Raw genomic sequence first — 13,692 nt, 5'->3', positions numbered from 1 at the left:
AAACATGAATAGATCACACTGAATGACTGCAGACAACGACTGTCAAAACGCTGGCAGCAAGCGCATACGCCGCAGCAGCGGGCGAAGGTACGTGCGGTCTATCGCTTCAACGGAAACTGAGCGGCGAATACACGACGCATAAAGGTCAGGGCCGTGTGGAGATAAGCGATGGTGTGAGCGAGCGACGAGCGCGGTTGTTGGCAGAGTAGAAGTGCCACCCCCCCCCCCCCCCGCTCCCTCGGCGCTGGCTTCCCGCTTCCTTGCTTGCGCGTGGGAGATTGAGTGCGTTCGCTCTCCGTGATAGCGCGCGTCCCCGCACGCTTCCGCTCAGGCATACGGCGCGCGGCGAAGATTTTATCTATAGGGAACCTCACGGCGACGGCGACGGCGACGGCAGAAATCCGGTTGAAGTGTCCATATAATTGCTATCGCAATAAAATTCACCAGCCTGTGAAAGGTGATAGGCAACAAAACACCTTTGGTTCTATCTTGTAGCTTTCTTTTAACAGGTTGGCCCACGTCACCTGCGATACACACCATTAACGACAACGCACTCAAAAAGACATGCTAAAATGACACAGCACGAGCAACATGCGGCCGTAAAAAACCATTGCCGTCTTCATCGATGCACACAGCAGTCTTTACACAACTCCCGGTGGCAAAAGCACCGTCCCAGTACCTTCTATGGCAAATAGTGCGTAGCGGCGTAGTACTGATAGAAAGCGGGTACATGAAAACTTTTAGCCGCTGGCCCACCAAATGACGACGTGGGTGCCAGGGAGGAAACCTCATGGTATGTCACGTCGGTGACTTCACGCAAGATGCGGTACGCACCGCGATAGCTCGAGAGGAGCTTCTCAGAGACTCAGACTCAATAAAAAGGTGTCCAGAGCAAGACCAAGGATTTGGGCCATTCTCTATAGTAGTCGTTACTGAACATTTGCGCGACCCGGAGCTCGGACAGGTGGTCCCGGGCGACTTTTCGGGCGATGTGAACACGGACGGGGGTATGACGTGTTTGCACATAACTCGAGTTCACATCAGAATGAGCAATGTGCCAATGGGAAGGAGAAGCTCACGGCCAAACAAAAGGTAAAAAGGGAAATAGTCGGCAGTGTCATTTCGGGAAGAATTATATGCGAATGTAATGAAAAGGAATGCGTTGCGAGAGCCCCGGTGATCAACAGACAATTTCATCTATGACATGCTACGCTGCATAGAGAAAACACAGGAGAATAAAATCTGTAGAGGATAGTAATCAAAAACGAAACAGATTTTGGAACTATATGACTGAAGATTGAAGAGGCAAAAGCATAAGGTATAGGCTAGGAAATTATGGTAGTATTCGTATTCGTTGTTCAATGCGAGTGAAGCAGTTTTTTTTTCTTTTTACCTTGTGGCTCAATTATTTCACAAATGCATGTAACTCCACATCAGCTGTTTATACAACATTTATTTACTCAATAAACTAGAATAAGCGTTTGAATAAAATTTATTAGTGTCGCGTGGAAGATGAACTTTTTGTAGGCGCGTGAAAAGTCTTCTCTGCAGATGTCATATGTCAAATGGTTTGGTGCAGAAACAATGATGACCCCTTTCAGTTCTACTCGCACACATAATTGGGGCAGCATATCGGGTATTCTCCATCATGACTCAATAATTGACAGCTTGGATCCTCTTGCAACAAAGGAGGGGTGCAGCTGCAGAAGGTTAAGAATTGATGCATATAAGTTGTATGCACAGCAGCAATGCTCACTAAAATGTGAAGCAGTGTGAGTATCATTTTTGTTTATAAACTGTTATGTCATATTTCTAAGCGAGAAGAAAAGCGACTGCGTATTGCAGTGGCTTCGACATGCATAGTGGAATAGAGACGCGAAAGAGTCAAATAAAAACACAATATAAGCAGAGTTTGAACTGAAGAATAGATAATTTATCACGAAAGGGTATCTGCCACCCGCGTGTTAACACACACAAGAGTCTTCATTGTTTACAGGGCAAGAGAAGGAGCTCTCCGAAATCCATGTTCGTACAATTAGCTACGCGCACAATGAAATATGAGAGTATAACAACTAAGAGTAAGCAATCGTTTAAGTTCGTACTTTGACATAAGTAAATGACACACAACTATACTTAAATATAATGAAGTTAAAGGAGTGATGGGAAATAAATGAAATGAAATACTTTGGCAACTATACTTGGGGACAACTTTTCTATGAGTACGAGTATTGCCGAAGCTACGAAACTCAAATGGCTCTTTCTACGCACCATGATATAGATTCTCAGCTTAGCCCGTGATTTGAATGGTTAGTTGGTATAAAATAAATACCAGTTGGTTTGTAAATTCACAAAGCGCACTTGTGAACATTCATAAATATAATAAAAGTGTTATAGCGCTTGCACAAACCTGATTTTCTTTTATTGCTTAATGCCCAACACGGTCGCTGCACGAGTGTTTTCCGTAAATCATGGTGCCCACTTCGTGCGCCAGGTCATTTGATGTCACAGTCTATGGGTTAACTTATTGAGAAAATAATACGTACCATTCGGCAAACAGTTGTCGTCTAAGCAGACTAAGCGACGTGTGTGTAAATGTGCGGGCCACAAAGCGAGAATTATGGATGAAGGAATAGTTAGCACATTCCTATTTCTAAACAGTATAGGTATATGTGGCTCTTGTGTAAGAGTAAGGTTGAGAAAGCCTTAGAGCGAGGGTGAAGATTATTAAAAAGAAGACAAAGATAATGTTCAATAGCCTGACAAGGAAACAAGAATCCAGGATAGCCAGTCAGCCTCTAGAGTCTGTAAAAGGAGTACGTTTATCTAGGTCAATTACTCACAGGGGATCCTGATCACGAGAATTAAATTTACAGAAGTATAAAATTAGGTTGGACTGCATACGCAGGGCATTGCCAAATCCTGACTGGGAGCTTACCACTGTAATTGAAAAGAAAAGTGTGCAAGCATTCCATTCTACGTATGCTAAAATATGGGGCAGAAACTTGGAGGTTAACAAAGAAGCTCGAGAACAAGTTACCGACCCCAATGGAAAAGCAAATGTTAAGCCTAACGTTAAGAGACGGGAAGAGAGCGGTGTGGATCACGAGAGCAAACGGGGATAGCCGATATTGTGATTGACATTAAGAGAAAAAAATGCAGCTGGGCAGGCCATGTAATACGTAGGATGGATAACCGGTGGACCATTCGAGTTACAGAATGGATACCATGAGCAAGTAAGGGTAGTCGAGGACGGCATAAAAATAGGTGGGGTGATGAAATTAGGAAATTGGCAGGCGCAAGTTGAAATCAGCTAGCGCAAGACAGGGGTAATTGGAGATCGCAGGGAGATGCCTTCGTCCTGCAGGGGACATAAAATATAGGATGATGATGATCATTATTATTATGATGATGATGATGATTGTGGTGGTGGTGTCGTCACCTGATTCGAAAACCACAGTGGTGGTTCCATCCGCGGTGTCAGCAGCATCCACATAATATGTGGTATACGGGGGAGTTTAGAGGTCGTCAGCTCTGACTTGCCGGCTTTCATTATTATGTTGCAGATTCATATTGTAATCATTGTAAATCTTTGGTTCAAGTCCATTGTACCAAGTGTTAGAGAAGCAGCAGGCAGGCAATTGACGTCGTAGCTTAGTTCATGGAGGACTGTGGTATCTTGGCGAGAGGTGTGGAGACGATGTAGTTGGGTCTTGTGTTGTGCTTGCAGCTTTTCTTCCACCATGCTATGGAGTGCAGCGCTTTCATGTCAGTGGTAATGACATAGTGGGGTACTGTCATTTCTGTGCAAGGGCATTTTCCCATTTTGTTCGAGGAGGCGAATTTGACTGTTTGTAAGAATGGCCAAGGGATGGTCATATATTATGCATGAATATGTGGCCGCTTTGGTGATTTTGATCAGCTCGTGTTCATGGAGGTGTGCTGGATGTGGTGGACATTGTGCGGTAGGCTATAGTCATCACCCGTCTGGTGCACCCTAACTCACATTAGCTGCTATTGTACACTTAACGATTAGCGCAAGCTCTGGACCCACTTGGTACATGACGAACTTGAAAAAAGAGGGTATCAGCGAATACACAAGGACGCGTACACAAGAAAAAGACGTTAGACATGGATGGACGCTGGACTTACACCTGTACTATAATAGAATGTACATTGCCGCATAAAATATCCGACGCATGCGCATCTTCAAGTCCTCCCAAGACACGTGCATCAATATCAGTTTTATCACCGTTTACCTACCTGCTAGGTAGGTACATTTCGTTATTCGTTAGACACAAAGCCCTATCACTCTACACAATTATCTTTCGGATTTCGTTAAGCGGGACCAGGGAATCAATTTCGCAGCTCATTGTCGCAGCTGTGAGAAGTGAAAAAAAAGTGTGCTGACACCTCCTCAGAATCAAATAAAGTTCGTTGTCTGCTGATGCTCGATCGTGTGGCTATTCTAGGGTGGACAAAAACTAGATATGCGCTGGAAATCTTGGAAGCCTTGCCCATTGGAAATCAGTAGGATAATTGTATCAGTGATACGTATTTGTGCTCAACGAACAAGGAACGTGCCTGCCTAGCGGATGATGAAGGAGATGAAACTGATATTGATGCAAGTGTCTTGGGAGGAGTTGAAGATGCGCATGCGTCGGGGGTTTTCTGCACCAGTGTAGATGCCAATAAAGTACAGTTGAAAGTCCAGCGTCCATCCGTGTCTGACGCCCTTTATTGCGATAGCAATCACATAGACACTCCAAGCACATTTCTGCGGTCATCGTGATGTTCCATATAAAGTCCATACACGATAACGTCGGCTCCACGTGCCGTACGGTGTATGGGCGAGTGAAAGCTTGCGAGGGTCAGCCAAAAGTCGCGGCTCAGTCTCGATCGCGTGCGCTAGGGAGGAGGGTGGGGTGGAAGCGTCTCCTCTTTTTTCGCGCGCGAGCCATAGAGGGTATTCGAAAGAGGGAGGAGGGGGCGTTTTACTCTTGTGGCAGCTGCTTACGGCGCGGCCGCGAGTACGCCGTACGTGGACAACGTGCCCGCCCGCGCGGGCCTCATCTTCAAAGCTATCTGCGATGTGGACAAAGTAAGCCACACGGAATGCCGGTAGCTTCGTATGCGCTGTGCTTTCGACGTTTAGTTCGTGTTGCAGCGAGTGTCAGCACGGAGGTCAATTCGCTCGCTGCTGCCGCCGCGCTTCCTCCCTCTAAAGTTTTGACAGCAAGTTTCCGGGGTCATCGAGCGCGATGTGTTCATGTTTATCTGTGCGTGCGTGACAGCGTGCTTGTTAATTTAGTTAGATTAGCGAATGTTTACGCTTTTATACGGCCGATAAAACTACTATCCATACTTCGTATAGCTGCCTACTAATTTTCGATTGCAATCGATGCTTCGCCTTTCGAGCGAACTGCGACTTTTTTTTCTTCTGTGTATTCGCTGGTACCCCCCTTTTCATGTTCAAACTTGCGATCAACCTTTTCTTCTTTTAAAGTCTGCGAACATTTGTTTCTTCATTCGTTTGTCTTTCCTTCGAAGTGCTGCGGAAAAAGTGGAACACGAATAAGGAGGATAAATACCTTTCTGTCCTTAAATAAATACCAGGTAGCCGTTGCTATGAACGGCGACAATAGCTCCTTTGTTTATCTTGATCTTAAATAAGGAAGACAAAAAGGGCGAATCAAGACAAAAAGTCGCAGTTTGCATCGATTGCTAAAGCAAATACGTGGACTGCTATACGAAGTAAGGATAGGACTTTTATCTTCTGTTAAACTTGTAAACATAGGCATACTAACTAAATTAACAAGCATGGTGTCACACGCGCACAAGCAAACATGAACGCATCTCACTCGATGACTGCGGAAACTCCCTGTCAAAACGCTGGAGTAAGCGCGGCTGCAGCAGCGATTGAATTTACCTTCGTGTCGCTGCTCGCATAAACGCGAACTAAGCCGCGAAAAGACAGCGAGCGCGGACTGATGCGCCACCGCCGATGGCTTTCAAGATACAGCCGCGCGGACGCGCAGCCCTCCTCCGCCTCCCTACCCTCCCTCCTTCCCCCGCCTCTCTACCCTCCTTTCGGCGCGTTGCACGTGATTGGAAGAATGCTCACTTCCGTCGCGCTACCCACCCTTGCGTGCGCGAGATTGAGCAACGATTGCCGGCTCACCGTCCCACGCTTTCATTCGCACATACAGCATACGGCGCGCGGCGTCGATTTGATCGCCCGTGGAGTTTATACGGAATCTCACGGCGACGGCGGAAATGCGCCAGCAGTGTTCATATAATTGCTATCACAATAAAATGAGCTCAATCAAGGTAAGCTCTTTGAATAATACAAAATTGAACTCTCTTCAGAATTAGACAAAGGGCATTTGGCGCTTGAGGAAAGCACACTGACTTCTGCCACGTCACAACCTTATTGCGGCAAGACACATTGGCACAGGGGTATTGCATTGTCGTCCATCTGCCGTGCAAGACTCTTGTGTTGTTGACTTTACAGCTTCCTGCAATCAATGTAGTCAAAATAATGTTGAATTAGTGCTGTTACTGTCCAAACATTTAGCCCTCTTTAGTGGGATGTCATGCCACGCTGCAAATGAAATTTCTAGCTGAGAAAGCAGTAGGCGACTGTTCAAATTAATGTTACTTTGTTTCCATTCAGAGTACCATACGCAATGATACTGACATTCCCTAAAATTGACCCCACCATGCAGTGCAAACGTATTCTTCAAGGCAGAAATACCTAACGCCGCAAACGTTTTCATATCTCGGTATATCAAAAAAGTGCTTAATTTTGTCGCAGCCAATGCACTCACTACAATTAGAACTTGCAGCGGATACTACACAGTTGAACGGCCAAATCACACAGCGATCAGCCTGCTCATGTGCGCCTACGCGAAAGCTCCTTCATCACAGCATTAGTAGTATGGAGGGGCTTTCGTTCGCGCCTCCACCCATCTGCCAAAACGCCTAGCTCGCCTGTGGTTACCGTAATGCCACCGCGGGAGGGGCGGGCGTTTTACTTCGGCCGAGCGCGGTCGCGCGGGCTTAACTTGGAAGCGATCTGCTTTGGGGGCCCAGTCTAGGAGCGCCGACGGCTTGTAGCTTTGTGTGCGCTGTGTTGTCACTGCTCAGTTTGCGTTGAAGCGATAGACAGCCCGAATATCACTTCGTTCACAGCTGCTGCCGCGCTTCCTCGCGCCAGGGTTTTGAAAGCGAGTGTCCGCGGTCATCGAGTGCGATTTGCTCATGTTCCCTTGTGCGCGCCTGACACCAGGATTTGTTAATTTATTTAGTAAGCGAATGCTTGCTAGTTAATACGACCGATAAAACTACCAGCCTTACTTCGTATAGCTGTCCACTAATATGCTGTCGCAATCGATGTTTCGCCTTTCGGGTGAAACTGAAAGTTTTTTTTTTTCTTGAGTGCCAGTAGAAGGTATTCTGAGAGCGTCTGGCTTGGAGCCTGTGTTCTGGTGGCCTCTATATACGTGGCGCACCATCGCGTCGGCTGAGGCCATGTTGTGTCAACCTTGTATTTGTTTCTCCATGGTGCTGCTCTGCTCGCGTTTCTCCAACAACGCTTTAGATATCCACATAGTGATCACTGCGTGCTAGGCGCATGTGTATTGACGAGTGCTTCTGGTGTCGAGTCCACGTCACTGTGCGGTGCAGTTACCGCATCAAGGTGGGCCGTCCCAAAACTAAGCGTCTGCATAACCGCCGCAGTCGAAACGCTCATTCACTGCACCACAGGAGACGTTTGCATGGGCTATGCCATCTATACGTTAAGGGTATCACGAATTTTCAACTACTCATATGCACCTTCTCTGCATACTGTATATATTGTTACGGTGAGGAAAGCAGACAATGTCGACGACCGAGAAGAGGACGAAGTCGCAACAGCCTCTCTGTATTCTCAGCTGCTGTTTATCTATCTTCCGTAAATAAATCTTGTAAATAGTTTATACCCGTGACATTTTGGTGGAGGTGCGGGGTATTCCCCCTTTTACTTGCTCTTCGGTCGTGACCCTGTATTACCATCGGATGCTTCGAGCTCCCCTTGGTACGGAATTCACGGCCATCGCCCACGTTGAGCATGCGCGCCAGCTTGCCCTTACTCATTTGTTGGCATCGCAGGAAACTCAAAAGCACGCTTACAATTGCCACCATCGTGAGGCATACTTTTCACCAGGCTCTCTCGTACTACTTTGGTCCCCTTGCCGACGAGCAGGGCTCTCCGAGAAACTCCTTCCGTGCTACAAAGGTCCTTACCGCGTTCTACGAATTGTGACCAATATCACCTATGAGATCATCCCAGTGACATCCGTCGTGCCACCCGGTTCGCGCCGGTTTCCTACCCTACACTTGAGGTAAAGTGTACTTATTGCATATAGCGTACCAAGTGCATAAGGTATACATAGAACAACACAGACCCATTAAGTGTAGAATAAATTCATTGCCTAAGAAAATGCTATTCACATTACCTGAACGGTCATGATAGATCAGTTGAGACACAGTTTTGTTTTAGAATACAGAAAAGCTTAAAAAGTTGTGGCCAAACAGCTTTCGTATTAGAAAGCTTTAGAGTCTACTGAAACTAGATTACGCAGTAGTGTAGCGGCTCCACCTGCAATTTGCTGTGCTTCGGACGCATCAGCCATAGAACGCGCTCACTTTGTTGAGCGGGCTGGTCACCGCAACGGCCGCTCCGCGCTCCGCTCCCCGCCTTCCCAAATAAATGTTGGAACTACACGCCTCGTCGTCTTCCTACAGTAGTACTGCTTACATTATAATGCCTTTGGCGAAAGTGTGAGCAGAGTATTTCATTTTTTAAGGTGAAATACTCTTTCCTTATTGCCCCGTCACCTCTCCATAACAATTATTCTCCCCGTTGACTACTATAAGGTTTTCTTCACCCCAGATATCCAGCAGTGACCACCAGTGCAATCAGTATTCCATCTAAATCTTCCATGTGCACAATCATATACCCTGCTAATACCAATTTGGGCCGACTTCTTGAACTCGATTATATTCCTTCCTATGCAATCAATCAATTCTTTATTTTTATCTCTGCTAGCACTACCTGTCCATAGGTAAACTACTCCAAGTTCCCATGTGCCGCTAATCCATCAATGTTATTTATACTTCCCTCTTACGATCTTCCACTTCGTATCTCACATCACTAAATTACAACGTTAATTAATTAGTATGGCGTTCCCATACAGCCCCTACCTCTGCCAAGGCAATGATGGCACTGGCCCATGGTGCCTTGTAGTGAGGGCATGGCGGCCTCGCCGGCGGACAAATACATGACAGAATTCTGCACAGAACGTATATCGGCGGAGCACGCAACGTTCGAGTCACCAACGACTTCCAGGAACTCGGAGGTCTTCAATTTGGCTGGCTTCCTGGACGTACACCTCATGAATATGCGGCAGACCAGATGGTGCAGCCTCCGAGTTGACGAGGTTTTGAGGAAACTTGAAGGTCCTAAGCTATTGTAGTCTTCTGCTGCTTACGGGCGGATGACAATTTTTCTTTTCATAAGCCCTTCCCGGGGGCACATCTGGTCGGGTCTTGTGGCACAGAAGGAGATCTATGTCGCAAGACGGTGGAACGGGCGCCGCCTGCCTTTCCTACTACCATGGTCTATACCGAAACGCAGCCGGGGAGTCAAGTTTTAGGCGGTAATGTGGGAACACGCGGACCGGCGCGGTCCCGAATTCCAAGTCAGCAGATTCCAGTCCTGACTAGCCGTAAACAGCAGCGTCCAGCCCCAGCTCGCACCCCCGCCAGCCTCACTCGCTTGCTTGCATGCTTGCCTCCGAGCGTCACTCCTCCCGCGTTCTCCGTCTTCTTCTCTTTTACTAATCACTCTCATGTGTCTGATCTGGCGGCGTTCCCATAATATATGCATAGAGGAAGCCAAAACAATCCCGTCATAAATGTATCTTTATTTAGGAGAACATTCACTTAGTTTCTTTTAAAGTAACCTCTTACGAAATCAACACACAATTCTACGCATGCGGTTTAGTTATATCTTGCCACTTCACAATAGCTTCACATAAATAGCAGATTGCGATTTGGATCTACATCTTTATTTTCGTATGAATATATCTAATGGTATAGTTTTAATTCAGCAGATAGACGACATAGAAACTGCTCTGATAAGACTTTTTCATTTTAGTTATTTGAGCCGCCACTAATAGCGACTACCTAAGCAATACTATGATGATCGCCTCCTGAAAAATAATAATGTATTCTCGTATTGACTCTTTCATATAATCTTGACATGCATGTTCACAAACAATGTTCTGAGATAGCACCAATGTGTGCTGTCCATTGTGCAATTATGCCTGATTCTGCATAACTGCTTAAGCTATAATGTTTAACGTAACCTAAAAAATAGTTCCTAAAAGAGCCGCCGCAAAGGAGGGCTCCGAAAAACTTTGATATAATTGAGTTGTTTACCATTTATAGAAATCGTATTACTTGAGTGTTTTTGTAGAATACCCTAACAGAGTTGTGCCGCCGCAACTTGTCTACTAAACCCGGACCTGCCGCAGACGTTTACGTAGCTAGGTCGTAAGTTCGGCCACAGTGGCGAATTGTCAACAATGACGAAGTGTAAAAATACTCCTGTGCTTAGATTCAATCGGACTTCAAAAAGGCCCTGCTGGTCAAAATTATTTTGCAGCCCTCCACTACCGAGGTACTCATAACCCCATGTGTTGTTTTGGGATGCTAAGTAGCACGTAGCACAACTAATTATACAATGTAAAGTTCCTGAATGCTTACTAGCAATCGTACATACCTTCCTTGGTAACTTGTCGGCCCATGGTAGGCTTTTGACAGTGAAGTGTAGTTATGTACATCAAGGCAAAGATAACGAATGCCTGCGTAAACATTTCTTCCTGCTTACAAAAATATCGTAGGATCTTATCGGCTCCGATGAAAACAGTATTTCGTCGAACCTTTATATAAACGTGTCTGAAAACAGTGACGTCGAGGAAGTAGCAATGCGCTTCAGTCCTGAGGAAAGCTGCGCATACATCATTAAAACCTACGTCAATCATGTGGTCATCTCTGCTGAAAGATTTATTTTCACATACTGCTTCTTTAATACTTCACTTCGCTGAATAATTGTGTCCTTTCTGCGAAGACTAACTGGTGGTATGAGTAATTTTGAAAATAACGCCACGCCACTGTGCCACGCAGCTCTGTTGACACGTGCCAATACGACTTTCCAGTAAGAAGCTCACTCGCTCATGAAAAAGAAAAAAAATGTCAAAGTTTCGCTCTAAGGGCGAAGCAATTAATGCGATAGCAACACAGCAATGTCATACGAAGTAAGGTGAGCGGCTTTGGTAGCAATATGAATTGTAGTAAACATGAGCTGATTAAGTAAGCAGGTGTGCTGCGGCGTAAGTAGACCGACATGAAGAGAGACTCGATGACCACGAGAAGGCGCGTGTGAAACGGTGGTGTTGATGAGAAGTGCTTCCCGTGGGCAGCGCGTGCGAAGGGACACGCTGCACTGTAGCGCTGCACTGCCGATCCGGGCAGCATTGCATGTGTAGCGTGCGTTGGAAAATGTGGCCCGACTATTACTAACTGAATGAACAAGCGTGGTGTGAGCGCGCACAAACAAACATGAATAGATCACACTGAATGACTGCAGACAACGACTGTCAAAACGCTGGCAGCAAGCACATAGGCCGCAACGGGCGAAGGTACGGGCGGTCTATCGCTTCAACGGAAACTGAGCGGCGAATGCACGGCGCATAAAGGTCAGAGCCGTGTGGAGCTAAGAGACGGTATTAAAACGGATAGGCGGGCTAGTTGGTTTGGCATCATAATGAAACTTTTGCGCACAGAACACGAAACCACAACGAAGAAGTACACAAGGACTAGCGCAGTAGAGAAAGAGCCTGCGCTAGTCCTTGTGTACTTCTTCGTTGTGGTTTCGTGTTCTGTGCGCAAAAGTTTCATTATAAGAGACGGTGCGGCGAGCGACGAGCGCGGTTGTTGGCAGAGTAGAAGTGCGCCCCCCCCCCGCTCCCTCCGGCGCTGGCTTCCCGCTTCCTTGCTTGCGCGTGGGAGATTGAGTGCGTTCGCTCTCCGTGATAGCGCGCGTCCCCGCACGCTTCCGCTCGGGCATACGGCACGCGGCGAAGATTTTATCTATAGGGAACCTCACGGCGACGGCGACGACAACGGCAGAAATCCGGTTGAAGTGTCCATATAATTGCTATCGCAATAAAAAAAAAGTTGCAGATTCACATTCATTTATAGAACACAAGCGCATCAGTGGCCCACGAAAAATGCACACCAGTGAAAAAAATTTGCGCCGCAGAGCATTTCGAAGGGAAAAATCACTCGCATCGACATATTTAATGCTGTTGACAGGTGCACTTATTTATCTTTTTTTTTTTACTTTGGACATATCATTTCGCCGGCTAATAACTTATTTATTGGTCAGCGGAAGAAGCGCCTGCATTAGATGGAACTTACTCGAATATTATCGTTGATTCTTTCCATTGTGTGCGCTCTCGCCGAACCTTGTGCAATCAGATTGTATGTGCGACACGAATTGTGCAGTACTTTCTGGAAGGCACGCGGGCAGTAGCGATGGCGCTGGAACCTTCTACGAGTCATAAAAGTCATAAAAGCCTACGCGCTTGACCCGCGGATCGGATTTTCGACGATCGCCGACTGCGCTCGCCGGTATCGTTGTTGCTTGTTTCTTTCTTGTGTTTTTTTTTTTCTTTTTTTGCGTGGCACAAGTTCGCCCAATAAATGGTTACTTTCGTGATTCACAGTTTTCACTACTGTGTCCTTCACCGTCATTACAACGCCACAATATGTTGGGTGCGAGTAGTAAGTATGAGCAAAGTATGCTTCACTTTATTACTGCACTATTCTCTTAAGACGTGCTGAAAATGTCAAACGCCAAAACATTGCTGTTCACGCACATCCTAGAGTGCAGGCTATTTATTATTTTGTGAAACAACGTAAATAACGAAATAAAACTGTTATATTTGACAATAAAAAAAAAGAACTTCAGCGGTGGTGGGTTATTTTTGTAAACATGGTCCCCGAAAGTGATGAAAACGTGGCGCTGATTCTGAATATTTATGGGTTTGCGCCAAGCTACATGGATTACGTCTTTCTCTCTTTGACTAGCAGTCACTCAAAGGAGGAGAAGGAATGTTGCTAGCTGCCGCAAACCTGTTCTTGCAAACCATGCCTTTAATTACTCCGCCATTCTTCGCCGCTAGTCTTCCGCGTATGTATAACAGGCTTCAGACTATGTCGCACTTTATAAGCCACTTGAGAGTTAAATCACCTAACGCGTACACAAGTTTCTGCAACGAAGCGCTCAAGTTGTTAAATAATTCCAAAGCTTGGTCACCTAGAGAGACGCTGTTGTTAACACCTGCTGCATGATTTTAGTAGACCGTGTTCCTAAAAGGGGCCCGAAAATACTTTCCTAATTAATCATAAAGTGAACATCGCACTTAAAGAACTTCACCTCACAAATAACTTGTCACAGTTTTTTATTCGAATCTTTGAAGTATAAGGAGAGTTAGAGTATAACAGCTTGTTATCGTAGGTATAAGGTATACTTGATTGATTTATTGATTTATTTAATTATTTCTATCTGCACAAAGGATG

At 46.0% G+C, this 13,692-nt stretch overlaps 1 long non-coding RNA gene across 1 annotated transcript; it reads right to left on the bottom strand.

The window, feature by feature from the left end:
- Window positions 1-1,518: 1,518 nt before the first annotated feature.
- Window positions 1,519-7,020, bottom strand: LOC119452688 (uncharacterized). The gene is made up of 2 exons (XR_005192111.2): window positions 6,410-7,020; window positions 1,519-1,700 (listed from the first exon to the last, which is right to left on the bottom strand). It is a non-coding gene; the product is annotated as an uncharacterized LOC119452688 (long non-coding RNA).
- Window positions 7,021-13,692: the final 6,672 nt, after the last annotated feature.

This window comes from Dermacentor silvarum, chromosome 5, assembly GCF_013339745.2.
Source record: "Dermacentor silvarum isolate Dsil-2018 chromosome 5, BIME_Dsil_1.4, whole genome shotgun sequence".
In the NCBI taxonomy this organism is placed as follows: domain Eukaryota; kingdom Metazoa; phylum Arthropoda; class Arachnida; order Ixodida; family Ixodidae; genus Dermacentor; species Dermacentor silvarum.
This window is presented reverse-complemented; position numbering and strand designations above follow the sequence as displayed.